We start from the raw sequence: 17,130 nt of genomic DNA, 5'->3' as shown, positions 1-17,130 counted from the left end.
TTTACAGAAGATGAATAAGAATTATTTTTCATTGCTACAGAAACTAGGACCAGAAACAACGCTACTACCTATATTTTTTTAAAAGATTTTAAATTCTGATAGTCAGGTTTATACAACTTCTATTTCACTTATGGAAGTTGCAGATTTTAAAAAGAGGCTGGGCATATTTTCTCAAGAATGACTTAATTTGCTTCCCCATACACTGCAGAGGCTTAAATTAGTTGCTTTTTGTGGTCTCTACTTCATAATTAGATGATTCTCTGTAAAGGGGAATGAAAACTTGAAAGGGGCTTTGACAAAAAGTAAGGCTTGGCTGATCTTGAGTGTTTTGTAACGAGGGGGTCTAAGTGAAAAACAAAAACTTCATGATTTTTGTTGAAGAACAATACTAAAAGTTTCATAATAAGATCATAACACCTAGAGTAAGTATGCTCCAGGTCCCCTTTATTAAATAAAAGCCTTAAGTACAAATGCATATAAAACCAGAATTAAGAAGATAATAGCAGACAGCAAATGCCACTTCTGCAAAGAAGCTGAAGAAACAATATACTTTCTCCATCAGGATGGATGTAGACTCCACTGATTGGGTAATTTAATCCCACCTGCTCAGACTAAGACAAAAAAACTCTGCCACGCCTCCTTCTGGGTGTGACTTCCCAGTTTTTGTCTTAGTCTCGTGCTCAGCAAGACGCTTTTCAGAAGGCTCCTAGCTAAGTTTGATTCTTTCCTTTTTTCTTTTAGGCTATTCAAATTAAAATTGGATACTTTAAATTCAAATTGATTAACAATTAGATTAATTCGGCTTCACTTCCAAATTAAGAGGATTGCGTTGGGGGGGATAGGGACTCTATCCTCCCTCCCCTGCAGCCCTTTGGGCTTTGAAAAGGAGGCTGCAGGCTTCGTTCGTTAGGGAGCTCCCGTTCCGACGATCTGTAGCCTCTTTGCGATTCCGCCAATTCAGCTGGGTAGCGGAGGTCGGCTTTTCAACTCGGAGACCTCCTGAGTGATTTACTTGCCTCGAGGCCTTGAGGGAGAATTCCTGACTGCAGCTTTATCTGGATCGCAGCAGGGGCTGCGCTACTAATCGCAAGTGCTTGGGGACTGGGGGAGGAATCCCAAATCAGCCTTGTATTCCCCTGCTGTGTAATTGATTCTCCTGTTTAAAATACGACAGGGTTTTGCTTCTCCAGGCCTTAAGGCCTGGCGGCCGCCATTTTGACCGCATGGTCTAGCGCGGCTGCTTCTAGAGGTCCCACGTGGTGGACGCCATTTTGGAGGCCTAATTGAAATTTTTGCATAATCATTGGCAGTTATTCCTGCATTATTGCAGACGCATAGTTGTTGCCTGTGTCACTTGGTCTGTGAGCAGACCTGTTCGGGGGGAAGATATTTTTGTATCCACAGGAGTTGTGGTCAAACTTGAGGGGGCTACTTCAGGTGTGGGCCTTGGCTGCATTTGAGCAGACCAAGGTGTTATTAACTGGTCCTAAGGCCTAGAAGAGAAGAGCGAAGAGATTCCTTTATTGTCCACCTGTTTCTCAGTTTAGCCCGTGACCTTTTGTCACAAGGCCTGTACAGGCAGCATTAGAACACTGTCTGGCTGTTCTTGCCATTGCCTTCTGTTCAGAGCGAGGATCGGTTTTCCATCTCTGACTGTGATCTGCGTGTTGGGTTCCTCCCCCCATTTCTAGGTACTACTGTCCAGGAATACCTAGACAGCAATGGCAGACAGCTCCTCGCCCCAGGCTTCTCAATCTAGTGTCCCCCCCGCTCAAGCAAAGCGCAGATCTGAAGAATTGGACATGGGGGGGGGAAGAAAAAAGCTAAAACCAAACATCTGTCTTCCAAAGATACTTCCAAATCAGCCGGGCGAGAGGCCACAAGGAGACACTTAGCATTGGAGAGAGAATTCTCCAAGGCACAAAGGCTCAGATCCAGTGGGACTGAAACGGTTTCCCCCGCCCCACTGGATACTCCTTTGACAGAACCTCAATTTGAATCATCTCAGGATGCCCCAAGACCTTGGTCTCCTCGGGGGGAAACCGAGCAGGTAGGTCCTCCTCGCTCCTCTCCTTCATCAGCACACCAACCACCTGAGACCAGGTGTGCCTCAATGGAGGTTGGGGTCAGTTCCAGGGACCAAGGGGAAATGTGGTCCCAGGCTCAATTCCAGGCCTTCATGCACCAAGCATTCAGACAGTTTATGTCATCAACTGAGAGTAGCCAGGTGCAGTCCCATCCTACTCCTCCCGCATCTATTCCCCCACCTCTGGTGGAGCGTGATACTAGACCTAGCTCTGCTGTTTCGGAGACATCCTCACAATTAGGGGAGGAGGGATCAGTGGAACTGGGAGTTGCAGACACTCCCTTGTCTGAGGAGGAGGATCCAGCTCCTGAACAGGTGACCTCTTCCGGGCTTTTCGATCCGGCCATTTTTCGGTCACTCCTCGTAAGGGCTATTGACACGGTAAAACTTACCTCAGCCCAGGAGGAGACTCCTTCTTCCTCATCCAACCGGGAAGCCAACCCTCTGTTTGCGGAAAAGGTCAAGGAGGAACCGCAGATTCCATGCCCACTAGTCTTCAGGTCTACGGTGGAAAAGCAGTGGGCATCCCTTGCTACCACTCCTTCACAGAGCAGTTTAGACAAGAAACTTTACAATGTCTCTTCTTCTTTCGCTTCTCTTCTAGAAGTCCCATCTGTAGATGCTCCGCTGACCTCTCTGTTCTCCAATACCGCCGTCCCGGGGGACATGGCTGAATTCTTGAAGGCAGAGGACAAAAAGTTCGAGTTCTCTTTTCGTAGAGCTCACCAATCTTCGGCTTGGGCCATAAGGGCGGCAACCTCATCCTCCTTCTTTGCACGCTCGGCAATTATGTGGTTGCAGGAACTCCAGACGCTCATTCCGCCGGATCAGGTCAGAGCGCACCAAACAATAGGGAAAATAGTGGCAGCATCCGAATACATTGCGGATGCATCCTTACACTCGGCTAGATGTTCAGCCAGATCCATTGCAGCCTCAGTGGCATCACGTAGGCTGCTCTGATTGAAGCAATGGCGCACGGATTTAAAGGCAAAGTGGCGCTTAGCAACATCTAGGTACAGTGGCACCCACCTTTTTGGTCCGGTCCTAGAGCCTCATATCATTGAGGGCAAGGACAAGCGCAAGGCGCTGGCCCATCCCTCTAAAAAACCAGATAGACAGCTCCAACAGGACTTCCGTAGGCCATTCCGTCCCAGCGGTTCCTGGGATTGGAGACAGCCCTTTCGGGCAGGGCAGTCCTGGGATTGGCCCAGAGGCTCGCGATCCTATTCTTTCAGACAGGATCGGCAACAGGACCGCCAGAGTAGTGCAGCCAGGGGTCAGTTCCAGACCAAGCGTCCCTTCAGGGGATCAGGCAGTCGTCCTTACAGGCGGTCCAAGTGACGCCAAGGAGGACTACCCCATTGGGGGTCGACTGGCACTGTTTTACGACGTTTGGGAAAACACAACCACAGACGCCTGGGTCAGAGAGACCATAAGACAGGGTCTCTCCCTAGAGTTTCGATCTTCTCCCCCAGATCGTTTTATACAGTGCCCGGTTTCAAACAATACATCAAAAACACAACTAATCACAACAGCCATCGCTCATTTATTAGAGATCAGAGCCATAGAAAGGGTTCCTCAGGAACAGATCGGGGAAGGGTTCTACTCCATCCTGTTTGTAGTTCCCAAAGCCTCAGGCGGTTGGAGGGCGATACTGGACCTAAAGGGTCTAAATTTCTTCCTCATTTACAGGAGGTTCAAGATGCAGACCCTAAAGTCCATCTTGGCAAGTATCAGGAAGGGGGATTTCCTTTCCTCCATCGACCTGACAGAGGCTTACTTACACATTCCGATCATCCAGGAACACCGCAGGTTCCTGCGGTTCTGTTACGCACACAAACACTACCAGTACCGGGCTCTTCCCTTCGGCCTATCCTCGGCCCCAAGGGTCTTCACAAAAATCTTGGCCGTGCTGGCAGCTCATCTAAGGATGATACCCGTACGGGTACAGTGCTACCTGGACGATATACTGATACAGTCCAAATCTTTCCAATCAGGGCAGTCGGACCTGGCAATCACTATTCAAACACTTCAGGATCACGGGTTCTCCGTGAATTTCAAAAAGAGTCACATCACACCCACAAGACGTCTGCTCCATCTAGGAGCTCTGATAGATTCCAGCCTATGCAAGGTATATCTCTCCCAGGAGCGACAAGTCAGCATCCGGAAGCTGACACTGCAGATCCGAGGGGAAAAAAGAGTACCCCTGGTACAATTATCCCAACTCCTGGGGAAGATGGTCTCTTGCCTGGGCATCGTTCCTTGGGCCAGACTGCACTCCAGGAACCTCCAGTGGTTCCTTCTTCCTTTTCAGAAACGCAACATCAGCGCCTCCAACAGGAAGGTCAGGGTTCCCCATCACACTCTGTCCTCCCTCCTATGGTGGACCTCGTCCGCCTTGTCCAAGGGCACTCTGTTCAAGGAACCCACCAGGATCACCCTCACCACAGACGCCAGTCTGTTCGGTTGGGGCGGTCATATTCTGAACCACTTAGCCCAGGGTCAGTGGTCCAGTTCAGACCTGGCTCACAATATAAATTGGCTGGAGCTCAGGGCCATCCACCTGGCTCTCCAAAGATTCTCCCCCCTGGTATCAGGGAAACACGTATTAATCCTGACAGACAACATTGCGGCCAAAGCTCACGTAAACAAACAAGGGGGCACCCACTCTTGGCACTCATGCAGGAAGCCCAGGCCATAGGGCTGTGGGCAGAGTCCAACCTGAGGTCCATCAGGGCAGAGCACATATCGGGGGAGGCGAATCAACAGGCAGACTCCCTGAGCAGGGTCACAGTGGATCACTCAGAGTGGAAGCTAGACTCAATCCTATTCCAGGAAATATCACGCAGGTTCAGACAGCCCATTCTAGATCTCTTTGCCTCTCCGATCAATGCACAGCTCCCCAGATTTTTTACCAGGTTTCCGGCGAGGGGGGCGGAGGGAACGGACGCCCTCCGGAGCAGATGGCCGGAGGGCGTACTTTATGCATTCCCTCCTCTTCCACTAATACAAGCGACCATTCGCAAGCTCATCCAGGAACAGGCAGAGCTAATCTTAGTGGCTCCATTTTGGCCAAGACGCCCGTGGTTTGCCGACCTGGTGGACCTGTCAATTTCACCTCCATGGAAGATTCCCCCGGACCGAGTAGCTCTCAGCCAGGGGAACCTCCAACATCCGGATCCACAGTGGCTCCAATTAGCCGCTTGGCACTTGAGCGGGAGAGTCTGACCAAACAGTCTTTCTCCTCTGGGGTTATTTCCGTCATCCAGGCCTCGAGGCGTCCCTCGACCAACAGAATCTATGACGCCACTTGGAGAAGTTTTTGCTCTTGGTGTACCAAAAAGCGGCTTTCACCGCTTGCTGTCTCCATCCCAGACATATTAGATTACTTACTTGAGGGGTTAACTAGAGGTCTGTCAACCAGCACCATATGTAGGCAGATAGCAGCCTTGTCGACAGTTCTCACCTGTGACAACCAGGTTTCCCTCTCCCAACACCCAGCAGTCAGTGCCTTTCTCAAGGGTGCGGCCAATGTAGGGCCCCCCACAGTTCATCGTTATCCATCCTGGGACCTCTCTAAGGTGTTACAGGCTTTAACGTCCTCTCCATTTGAACCTCTGAAAGTTTGCTCCCTTCACTTCCTTACATTGAAGGTAGCCTTCCTAGTGGCCATCACGTCGGCCAGGAGGATTTCAGAATTGGCGGCCCTGTCGGTCAGGGAGGACTTGTGCATGTTCCATGAGGATAGAGTGGTCCTCAGGTTGGATCCTGCATTTGTTCCAAAGATCAATACAGGGTTTCACCGCTCGCAGGAACTAGTCCTTCCTAACTTCTGTCCTAACCCTTCCCATCATCTGGAGAGACGGTGGCATATGTTGGATGTGCGCAGGGCTCTGCGCCATTACATTAAACGAACCTCGACCTTCAGGAAGTCCGAGGCATTATTCGTGTCCTTTCAACCCTCAACTATGGGTCGGAAGGTCTCTTCTTCCACCATTGGGCGGTGGATAAGGATGTGTATTTCCAGGGCTTATATTTCCCAGTCCCTTCCGGTACCTTCACATATTACTGCTCACTCTACACGTAGTGCTGCTGTCTCAGCGGCTTGGTCTACCCAGGCATCACTCGAGGAGATTTGCAGGGCTGCGACATGGTCCTCTCCTTCCTCATTCATAAAACATTATAGGATAGATCAATTTGCAGCAGCTGAGGCTGCTTTCGGTAGGAGAGTCCTACAGCAAATAGTGGGTTCTCAGGGGTCACAAGCCTAGACTCCCTCCCTATAGGGACATGAGCAGCTTTGGTATGTCCCAATCAGTGGAGTCTACATCCATCCTGATGGAGAAAAGAGCGTTGTCTTACCTGAACGCTTTTTCTCAGCAGGATGGTGTAGACTCCACACCCACCCTGTTAGTGTTAGTCTAGGCCTGTGTCTTCCTTGTTTGTTTGGAGCCTTGCGTCTGGTAGCTTCGCCTCGACAAAAACTGGGAAGTCACACCTAGAAGGAGGCGTGGCAGAGTTTTTTTGTCTTAGTCTGAGCAGGTGGGATTAAATTACCCAATCAGTGGAGTCTACACCATCCTGCTGAGAAAAAGCGTTCAGGTAAGACAACGCTCTTTTTTAATTATCTGCTGCAAGAAGATCACACAGATGGAATATGAACAATGGTATGCCAAAGTAGCAACAGTGATGCTTTTGTAATATCTGCAAAAAATGCCATTGCTTGCAAGCAAGAACTGGTGAGACCACAAAATAGACAGAGTAATAGAAAATGAAGAAGTTAAAGTGCTCTGGGTCTTCTAAAGTAGAAGACATCATAATAATGATGATGATGATGATGATGTTGGAAGGGACCTTGGAGGTCATCTAGTCCAACCCCCTGCTTAGGCAGGAAACCCTATAACAGTGATGGTGAACCTTTTAGAGACCGAGTGCTCAAACTGCAACCCAAAACCCACTTATGCATCGTCAGGTGCCAGGTGGGTGTGGCCCATTGGCTGGGTGTGGCCCATTGGATGGGTGTGGCTGTGATGGTAACAGCAGACTGGTTGGGACTAAAAAGTTCAATCAATCAATTCTAACTTTGCAAGATCTTTTTTTTCCTGCAAGAAGTTGAAATTGACTGATTGATTGAACCTTTTTTTTTTTTTTGCACATGGCAGCAAAGGCATAAAGCAAAAAGGTTTTATTACAACCCAGATGAAGGCCTAGGACTGGGGCAATGGCACATGTGCCCACAGAGAGCGCTCTGAGTGCCGCCTCTGGCATCCGTCCCACAAGTTCGCCAGAGGCCTTATAACATTTTGGACAAATGGCTGTCCAGTCTCTTCTTAAAAACTTCCAGTGTTGGAGCATTCACCGCTTCTGGAGGCAGGTTGTTCCATTGATTAATTGTTCTAACTGTCAGGAAGTTTCTCCTTAGTTCTAGGTTGCTTCTCTCCTTGATTAGTTTCCACCCGTTGCTTCTTGTCCTGCCTTCAGGCACCTTGGAAAATAGCTTGACACCCTCTTCTTTGGGGCAGCCCCTGAGATATTGGAACACAACTATCATGTAACCCCTCGTCCTTCTCTTCATTAAACTAGACATACCTAATTCCAGCAACCGTTCCTTATGTTTTAGCTTCCAGTCCCCTAATCATCTTTGTTGCTCTTCTCTGTACTCTTTCTAGAGTCTCAACATCTTTTTTACATCGCGGTGACCAAAACTGGATGCAGTATTCCAAGTGCGGCCTTACCAAGGCATTGTAGAGTGGTATTAATACTTCACGTGATCTTGATTCTATCCCTCTGTTAATGCAGCCTAGCACTGTGTTGGCTTTTTTGGCAGCTGCAGCACACTGCTGGCTCATATTTAGGTGATTGTCCACTAGGACTCCGAGATCCCTCTCACAGTTACTATTATTGAGCAAGGTACCCCCTATACTATATCTGTGCATTTGGTTTTTCTTGCCTAAATGTAGAACCTTGCTTTTTTCACCATTGAATTTCATTTTGTTAGATAGCGCCCAGTGTTCAAGTCTGTCCAGATCCTCCTGTATCTTAAGCCTGTCTTCTGGAGTGTTGGCTATTCCTGCCAGCTTGGTGTCATCTGCAAATTTGATGAGTTCCCCATCTATCCCCTCGTCCAAATCGTTGATGAAGATGTTGAAGAGCACTGGGCCCAGAACAGAGCCCTGGGGCATCCCACTACACACTTCCCTCCATATAGATGCAGTTCCATTGAGGACCACTCGCTGAGTACGGCCGGTCAGCCAGCTACGGATCCATCTGGTGGTGATTCTGTCTACCCCACATTTTTCTATCTTGTCAAGTAGTAGGTTGTGATCTACTTTATCAAATGCCTTACTGAAGTCCAAGTAAATTATGTCCACAGCATTCCTCTGATCCACTAATTTTGTCACTTGGTCAAAGAATGCAATAAGATTTGTCTGGCATGATCTATTTTTGACAAACCCATGTTGGCTTTTAGTAATGACTTTGTTTGCCTCTAGGTGTTGTTGATGATTCTTTGTTTGATTATCTTTTCCAGGATCTTCCCAGGTATTGAGATCAGAATGATAGGTCTGTAATTTCCTGGATCCATTTTTCCCCCTTTTTTTGAAGATGGGAACTACGTCAGCTCTTTTCCAGTCCTCTGGTAGTTCCCCTGTGCTCCAGGATCTTTGAAAAATATAGTTCAGTGATTCTGAAATCACATCTGCCAGTTACTTGAGAACCTTGGGGTGTAATCCATTTGGTCCTGGCGATTTGAACTCGTCTAGGCTAGACAGGTGGACTTTAGAAGTCTTCAAGTAGACAAGCACCTGCTACATAACACTCAGATTTAGCAACTGTTAAAAAATATGAAAAAGTCGGATATTTCAATATCTGGAGACAGTAGAAGAGAAGAGAAAGAACTGGAGAAAATCACAAAATAAATCACAAAATAAAAGAACTGCAAATAGAAATAGAATAACTGTGATAAAAGAAACCAAGGATAGTAACAATAGTAATAGAAGATACGAAAATATCTGGAGCACCATTTCAATGGGGCGCTACATGTGCTAAGGGCCCTGCCTCCTGACTATATTGTTAATTGGCCAGGTATCTTGCTTTTGTATGTACTTCAAATTAGATGTTTTAATATTTTTTATTTTAATGCTTTTTTACTGTTTTATTGCTTTTATTGTTTTAAATTGTTTTTTAAATTTTAAGTATATGTTTTGAATTGTGAGTCATTTATTGAGGTTGGAGATATAGAAATCTAATGAATGAATGAATGAAAATGAATGAATGAATAATTGGCATTGATAAAATCACCATCAGCCATTTGCAAAAGGCAGCTTTTACTGGAAACAGTTACATTCTACAACAATACCTTTTAACACCATCAAACAATATCTACCTATCCCAGGTCCATGGAAAAGACTCGCTAGGTGGATAAAAATGCCAAATTCAAAACATCTGCAAAAATTATCATGTGCCAATAATGAAAAATTGGTGGAAACATAGAGTTGAAAAGGTAATAAAAATGAGCAGGTTAAAATATTGTGGGATTTCCGAATACAAACTGATAAAATCTTGGCTCATAATGTACCAGATTTAACTGCTTGAAAAGAAGAAAGTGTGGAAATTGATGTTGGCAATACCAGGAAATACAGAAGATGAAGAATTGGAGAGGATCATAAAGTATGAAGTTTTGAAAACATAAGTTGAAGGACTATGGCATAAACTAACTATGGTGGTCCCAATGATTATCAACACAGTGGGTTCCATACCAAAAAATCTTGGACAGCACTCAGAAAATCTGCACATTGACAAAATTTCTGTGTCAGTTACAAATCTCCTTGGATTCGCTGATACATTATAACATCTTAGGTTCTCTGGAACAAGTTGATGTGAATGAAGGCCAACATCAGCTAAAGAACTGCCAGTTGTGATTTCACAGTTTTGCGTACTTAATAATAATGCATTATTTAAAGCCAAAGAGGGCCTAGCTCATTCATTTAAAATAATGCAATAACATTTTCCATGGGGATTATATAGTACAAAAGCATACTTGCATGAAGAACGAGAGACTAATAGGGATGCTTTGATATCTAGTGAAATCTTAGGTATTCTGGTGGAAATAAATATCCTACCTTTCCTTTGAAAGCGATTGAAAGTGCAGCATTGCACTGGCACAGTGATTATAATGCAGTATTGCAAGCTAATTCTGCTGACTGCCAACTGTCAGCAGCAGTTTAGCAGTTCAAGTCTCACTGGCTCAAGGTTGACTCATTCTTCTATCCTTCCAAGGTCGGTAAAATGGGAACCCAGATTGTTGGGGGCAATATGCTGACTCTGTAAACCACTTAGAGAGAGCTGTAAAGCACTGTGAAGCAGTATATCAGTCTTAAGTACGACTGCTAAGCGCTATTGGGAAGTTCTTTGGATTTCATATATCTCCTTGCTATTCATTAAAGTAGCCTGACTTGCAGTCTTCTGTACTAAAAAGAACCAGATCATTGAAGTTAATGCAGCTCTTACCTTTTCTCTTCTGAAACTTTACAAAAAGTATTTGTTTTAATGTGATATACTTCCTTTTGTCTTTTGAGTTTATGGAGTTTTCTTTTTATCAATTACTTGGCATGAACAATTAAAAATGGAAATAATTATTAAATGGTAACAGGCTATGTATATCCAGTAGCACTTTATTCAGATTTCATTAACATATATATTAATAATAGAAATAATTTTAAATGCATTATTTATTGAACTGAGGCTTTTAATGTCTGTTAAGACATGTTTACCTTAATGTATTTTTATAATATGACTTAAATTTAGGAAGGAGAGTTGGAATAAGTCATTGTCAAAAATCACAAGAGACATTTCATTTTATATAGAGTGATAATATGTTTTGTTTAACTCCTTTTTTATGTGGAAAACATTTATGCTGCCTGAAAACTTTCCTATTTGTAATCATGACAGTTTGGGAGTTTCATTGTGTGACAGTGAAAATGTTTTTTAAAATGTAGAAATAAGATGCAACATAAAGCATAACATCTCCAGAACTTTGGCTGGAGGGTAGTATTGTATTGCTACAAATGTTATGCTACTAATGTTTGAGCTGTGGAATTTTTTTTCTAATTAAAGCAAGAACTGTGGTTTCTGTATGTGCTATTAATCCTGCTTTGAAGTGTTTTTTCCTTGCTTTTCTTTCTCAAAGCTCTAGCATTAATATTTTTCTAATTCTGAAAAGCATGTACATTTGCATAAATTGATAATCTGTGACCAAATAAAGTAATACAGTGGGCTTGAAGAAACAGGAAAATTTATCACTTTTTCTGGAGCATCTCATTCTGAAGTGACTTTTTCTGATGTTATTATCATTCAGATCAAATAAACAAAAACTCAACCTCATAGGCAAATTTCATATTTTATAACTTCTGATTAATGCTTTGTTAATGTGACATTATTAATATTCTTATTATTAAGAATCTCATTAAGTTTTGAGAGTTTATGTGCTGCTTTTAAAGTAACATTAATGCTGCACACCCAAATACATGCGTACACATGCATTTTGTTCATTTTTGCCTATGAATTAGGCTGTGTTTACTAACTTCTGATTACTTGTTTATAACTCAATATGTAGCTCAGATTTAGACAGAGAAATCCCTATCAATTTTTTGCCAAGCTTTTGAGGAAATATTTGATATGATTAATGCTCTTATGATTGTACTACATGAAATCAATTTTGTTCATTTTGTATTGTGCAAGCGTGACTGCTTGTTATGGCCTATTTTTGGAGAGACTATGCTCATTTTTTTTTAATCCAAAATGATATATTCAACATTGCCATGGATTTTCCTGGCAACATTCATTGCATTGATGTTTGTAATTTATAAACAAAAATTAGCATGTTTTGCTAAGAGAATTTCATGCTTTTCAAAGGTCAGAAGATAATTTTTACAGGATTTGAATAGAGGGTTAATTTTCATCTAACTTTTCAACTTGAAAGAAGGCTGAAAGTGACAAATGGATTAATAGTTTACAATTAGTTTATTATGACTTCTGTGTCCTGACGTTATGCCTCCTCTTGAAAAGTATTGTCAGAGGATGAGAAAGAAATGCAGAGAGCAGAGAAACTTGGGAAGCATAGGTCCAGATCTGGAGAATCATGAGAAAAAGGGATTTTCACTTGACTAAGAAGGAAAGATAGAAGGCACTCCAAGTGCTAGTAACCTGCATATCTGCAGGTTTGGGCATGCCTAAAGATTAAGTTCTCTTTAGAAGTAAGAGCTTATTTCAGAGTTAGAATCCTACTCAGGACAAGTTTTTATGCTATGATAGTTGACAAAACAAGGCATAGGAACTTGGCTTTCTAAGTCTTCAGTGCTGGAAATAAGGTTTCACAATTGTTTTCTACACTTGAATTTTGTAATTTGTGCTTATATTTGTATGCTGCGTAGACATTGTACATAGCATTCCATACACACACACACACACACACACACACACACACACACACAACATATATATAGATACACACACATATACACACAAAAACACATATGCACACACATATACACAATAATCCATTGGGATTTTACTGAGGGAAAATAGGTAGTCTAAACTAAACTAAACTAAGCCAGAGTTGCTTTGTCAGTAAGATAGGCGGCATATAAATTTAACAAATAATATAAACTTAGTTTCCATGGCTGAAAAGGACATGAACCAGGATCTGTCCAGTCCTTGATCACCTAACCCAGGGGTAGGCAACCCAAAACACTCAAAGAGCCACTTGGACCCGTTTCCCACCAAAAACAAAACACTGGGAGCCGCAAAACCCTTTTGATATCTAAAATGAAGATAAGACTGCATATATCCTTTTTTACCTTTATTATAGGTGTATGTGTGTGTGTGTGTGTATGTGTATGTGTGTATACACACACACACACACACACATATACACATTAAAAATAAAAGTAAAAATATGACTCTTGGGAATATCCATACTATTAAAACAATGATCACCAAGAGAATGCTTTAAGAGAATAAAATTACATACACAAACAGGTAAAAAAAGGATATATGCAGTGTTATCTTCATTTTAGATGTCAAAAGGGTCTCTCTCTCCCTCCCTCTCTATCTGCCCTTGGTCTGCCACTCCTCTTCCCCACTCTCTCTCTCTCCCTCTCTCTCTCTTTCTCTCTCTCTCTTTCTCCCCCCCCCCTCCTATCTGCTACTCACCTGGCAAGCTTCAAGCTGTTGTCCAACAACTTCCGGGGTAGGCAACCTCGTCTCTTTTATGACTCATGGACTTCAACTCCCAGAATTCCTGAGTCAGCCTAGCTGGGCTAGCTAGCTCTCTCCTGCCCTTCCTGCTTCCTGCTTCCTTCAGAGACGCAGCAAAGGGAGGAGCTCCGCCCAGAAAGCTTTTCAGCTCCTCGGAGAACACTGTGAGTGCACTCTCTTTTACACACACACACACACAAAACACACACACACACACCCAGACACACACAGAGAGAGAGAGAGAGAGAGAGAGAAGCAGGGAAGTGCAATTGCCTCTCTCTGTCTCTGTCTCTCTCTGCAAAGGCAGAGGAGGCTGGGAGCCACAGGGGAAGGCTCAAAGAGCCGCATGCGGCTCCGGAGCCGCAGGTTGCCGACCTGTGACCTAACCGCTACAATACTTCTGACTTTGTGCTCTTCTCAATTTTTTTCTTTTCTATTATATTCTCTGAATCAAATTCTGCCATTTATGTTCCCAGGCACATTAACAAACAAACCCCTCTGTGGTTTTTGCCTTCACTCTTTCTACTTTCCCTTTTTATAGGGAAACAATAACAGCATTCTTCCATTTATCATACGTAGATGCACATATTGTCGTTGCACAGCCATGTTATGTTAACTTCATCAATTTTTTAAATAATTTCTCTGTTATGCCATCCTGCAACTTTACCATTTTTCCACATTCTTATAGCATTATAAACTCATTTTCCATTTTTTTTCATGTATACAGTAGTAATAATTATAGCATTCATTTTAATTGTGCTTTTCAAAGTGTCCATATAAATCTCTAAAATTCTTCTACCATAGTCTGTTACTTCAGGGTACTAACAATATGGTATAGCTAAGACAATTATTTTATTTTATTATTTTATTATATTTTATCATTTTATTTTATTATTTATTTTATTTTTATTATTTTATTTATTTTATTATTTCATTTCATTTTATTTTATTTTATTTTATTTTATTTTACTTTATTTTATTTTATTTCTGAACCATGCATCTACCTTAGAGGGATCTGGGCAATGTACAGTAAAATGTTAAAATATAAAAGTTAAAAATCGGAAAGAGGCAAGAGTGATTAAATGCTATTAAAATTAGTTAAAAGGTGAAGGGAGAGCTTTCAGAGGACTAACCAGCCCTATGACCGCATGCTTCTCTGAGCCTCAGAACATGTGTTAATTCTTTTTTGAAAGGCCAGGAGAGTGGGGGCCTATTTCACCTCCAGGGGAAATAGATTTCATAGGGTGGGGCCAATAGTAGAGAATGCTGTATTTCTAAACCCTGCCAATCACAGTTCTTGAACCGAAAAGATCTGCAATATACCTTCCCTGCCTGACCGGGTGAGATGGGATGATGTAATGGGACAAAGATGTTTTGTAGCTAGCCTGGCCCATGCCATGTAGGACATAAAAGTCACAACCAACATCTTGAACTGGACCTAGAAGCAAACTGGCACCCAATGTAATTCACAGAACAGAGGCATTGCATGCACCTTTCTTTGAACACCTAGAATTTCCCCTTGGCCACGTTTTGAATCAGCTGAAGCTGCTGGATATTTTTCAAGTGTAGCCTTGTGTAGAGTGCATTGCAATAGTCCAAATGGGACTTAATCTAATCAAAATATTATGGCATGACCCAAAGTGAGCAATTCATACAAGACAGCCCCATAACAACAATGAGTTGAGAGATATCACAAAGAGGAATGGGCTAAAGTACCTCTACACTGATATATAGGTTTGATCAAAAGGTACAGTATGGGAAACATTTGGCTGAAGTCATAGCTGCTAAAGTAGGTTATATCAATTTCCAGTGTTACCTTTTCCAGCAATGATTGTGAATCTTGGCTCAGAATGTTCGATACAGCTATGACATAGTTTTTGTATTGTTTAATTTCTTTATTATTAGGACTTAGATGAAGTTCCTATCACATAGTAAGTTACAGTGTTGTAGGAATATGAATAGCTGTAATAAGTTCACAAACTTTATCTTTTCACTCTAGTATGAATCAAGTTATTGTGTTCATCTTGTTAAACGACTGCTGATCTTTGATATAAGTAGATAATCAACAAATGATGCTAATTGGATCATTAACCTTGGCTACCAGCAACTTTTTCAAATAAGAAATCCAGCCTATAATATAACAGGGCAATTTTTACTATTGCCACTAATGCTGAGTTTATGATAATAGATACAGTATATTTCAGAACTCCGGACACCCATTTTTTTTCTTTACTAAATTCTCTCTCTCTCTCTCTCTCTCTCTCTCTCTCTCTCTCTCTCTCTCTCTCTCTCTCTCTCTCTCTCTCTCTCTCTCTTTCTCTCCCTCTCCCTCTCCCTCTCCCTCTCCCTCTCCCTCTCTCTCTCTCACACACACAAACACACACTTCATAATTATACCTAAATATGATTCAAAATTGTATATGCATATTTCATCTAATCATAGCAAAATGTTAATTTTGTCCTTGACGTATTACTGTCCAACTACATTTATTTTTATTTCTAGAAAGATTAATGCATTAAAGGTGTTTAGCTGGTGGGTAAGGATGTAATATTATCCTGCCTGCATTACTCATGTGCTTTTTTTAAAAAAAAAAAAACACCAATCTGGCTGCAGGTTATTTTTTTAAAGGTCATTGGAAAGGTGAATAGCAGAGATTAAATGATATCATTTTTATGTTTACCTTTATTATACTGTGCAGAAATAGGGCAACCTGGAAAAATTACTTCATTTGGATTTCCTCATAACTTCCTAAGTCACTTGTTGGTTCATTCAGCTGGAGGGAATTACACAGAGCCATTCTGAACTTGACAATTGCTGTACTGTGCCGAGTGCCTTTATCATGCTGAAACAAAGGCAATATTATTAAAGAGAAAAGTATGCTGTTGAATTTATAAAAGAAGGTAAACAAATGTACCAAAAAGTTTAATTCTTGTCTTGGTTTTCAGCTGTAAAAACCATACTATAATTACAGATTCTTCAGCAATGTGGTTGAATAGGTCCTGATTTATGCTAGTGAAAGCAAGCTTTGGGATCAAATGAAATTATTTCCTGTTGAATAATAAATACTGTATCATTTATCCAGAGTTGGGGTTGCATAGTTTTGTTGCCATAGTTTTGTCAAATGCCAAACTGCTTGTACTTTATTGTGATTATTTAATCCTTCTTGAAACTCATTAGTTGTGTTTCTGTTAATTTTTGAAGCAAATATGTTTTCTAAATATACCATTAAGAATGTCACCTGTAACTTTATGAGAAAGATGACTTAAGTGTTTACCAGGATAAAATTATTTTAGTCAGATGCAAACTAGAATCAACAGTGAAAGGAGAACTGTAATAAAAATGTTACTGTGATTGGGTCAGATCCATTATATTTAAACAATAATTGGCATATACTTTGCTTGGAATTAATTTCTTGTGGCAGATTTTCATAGTACAGTCTATAATACACAACTTTCTCTGTGTTGCAAACCATCTATACTTGTTTGCAGAAAAATGAAGGCAATACAACATATATATACATAATAGCCCATTAGCACAGGAAACTTAAGAGAGGCACTATTCAACGATTTGAAAAGGGTACCACTGGCTTAGAGAGTAGGAGTAAATATGGCACCTGTGAATTGAAATGAAGTGAGAAGGGGAAAAAGACGGATGGTATAATATGAAACATTAATCCTATGCAAATTCACATTGCAGAGAGGAAAATTCAGCTAGGCAATCTCTACTCTCAAGCAGGGCTGTGTCTTGTCTCCAAGCCCAGCCTCAATTCATTTCCTCTTAAGCCAGG

General features: G+C 42.0%; 1 protein-coding gene and 1 long non-coding RNA gene across 2 annotated transcripts in view; one reads left to right on the top strand and one right to left on the bottom strand.

Annotated features, from left to right (window-relative positions):
- STK3 (serine/threonine kinase 3) overlaps nucleotides 1-17,130 on the top strand; it is a 124,526-nt gene that overhangs the window by 87,568 nt on the left and 19,828 nt on the right. The gene's annotated exons all lie outside the window — the stretch shown is intronic.
- Nucleotides 9,255-15,570, bottom strand: LOC120301532. The gene is made up of 2 exons (XR_005554929.1): nucleotides 13,725-15,570; nucleotides 9,255-12,807 (listed from the first exon to the last, which is right to left on the bottom strand). It is a non-coding gene; the product is annotated as an uncharacterized LOC120301532 (long non-coding RNA).

The sequence above is a fragment of the Crotalus tigris genome, unplaced genomic scaffold (assembly GCF_016545835.1).
Source record: "Crotalus tigris isolate CLP2741 ecotype Arizona unplaced genomic scaffold, ASM1654583v1 scf7180000024384.25900115:4084858, whole genome shotgun sequence".
In the NCBI taxonomy this organism is placed as follows: Eukaryota; Metazoa; Chordata; class Lepidosauria; order Squamata; family Viperidae; genus Crotalus; species Crotalus tigris.
This window is presented reverse-complemented; position numbering and strand designations above follow the sequence as displayed.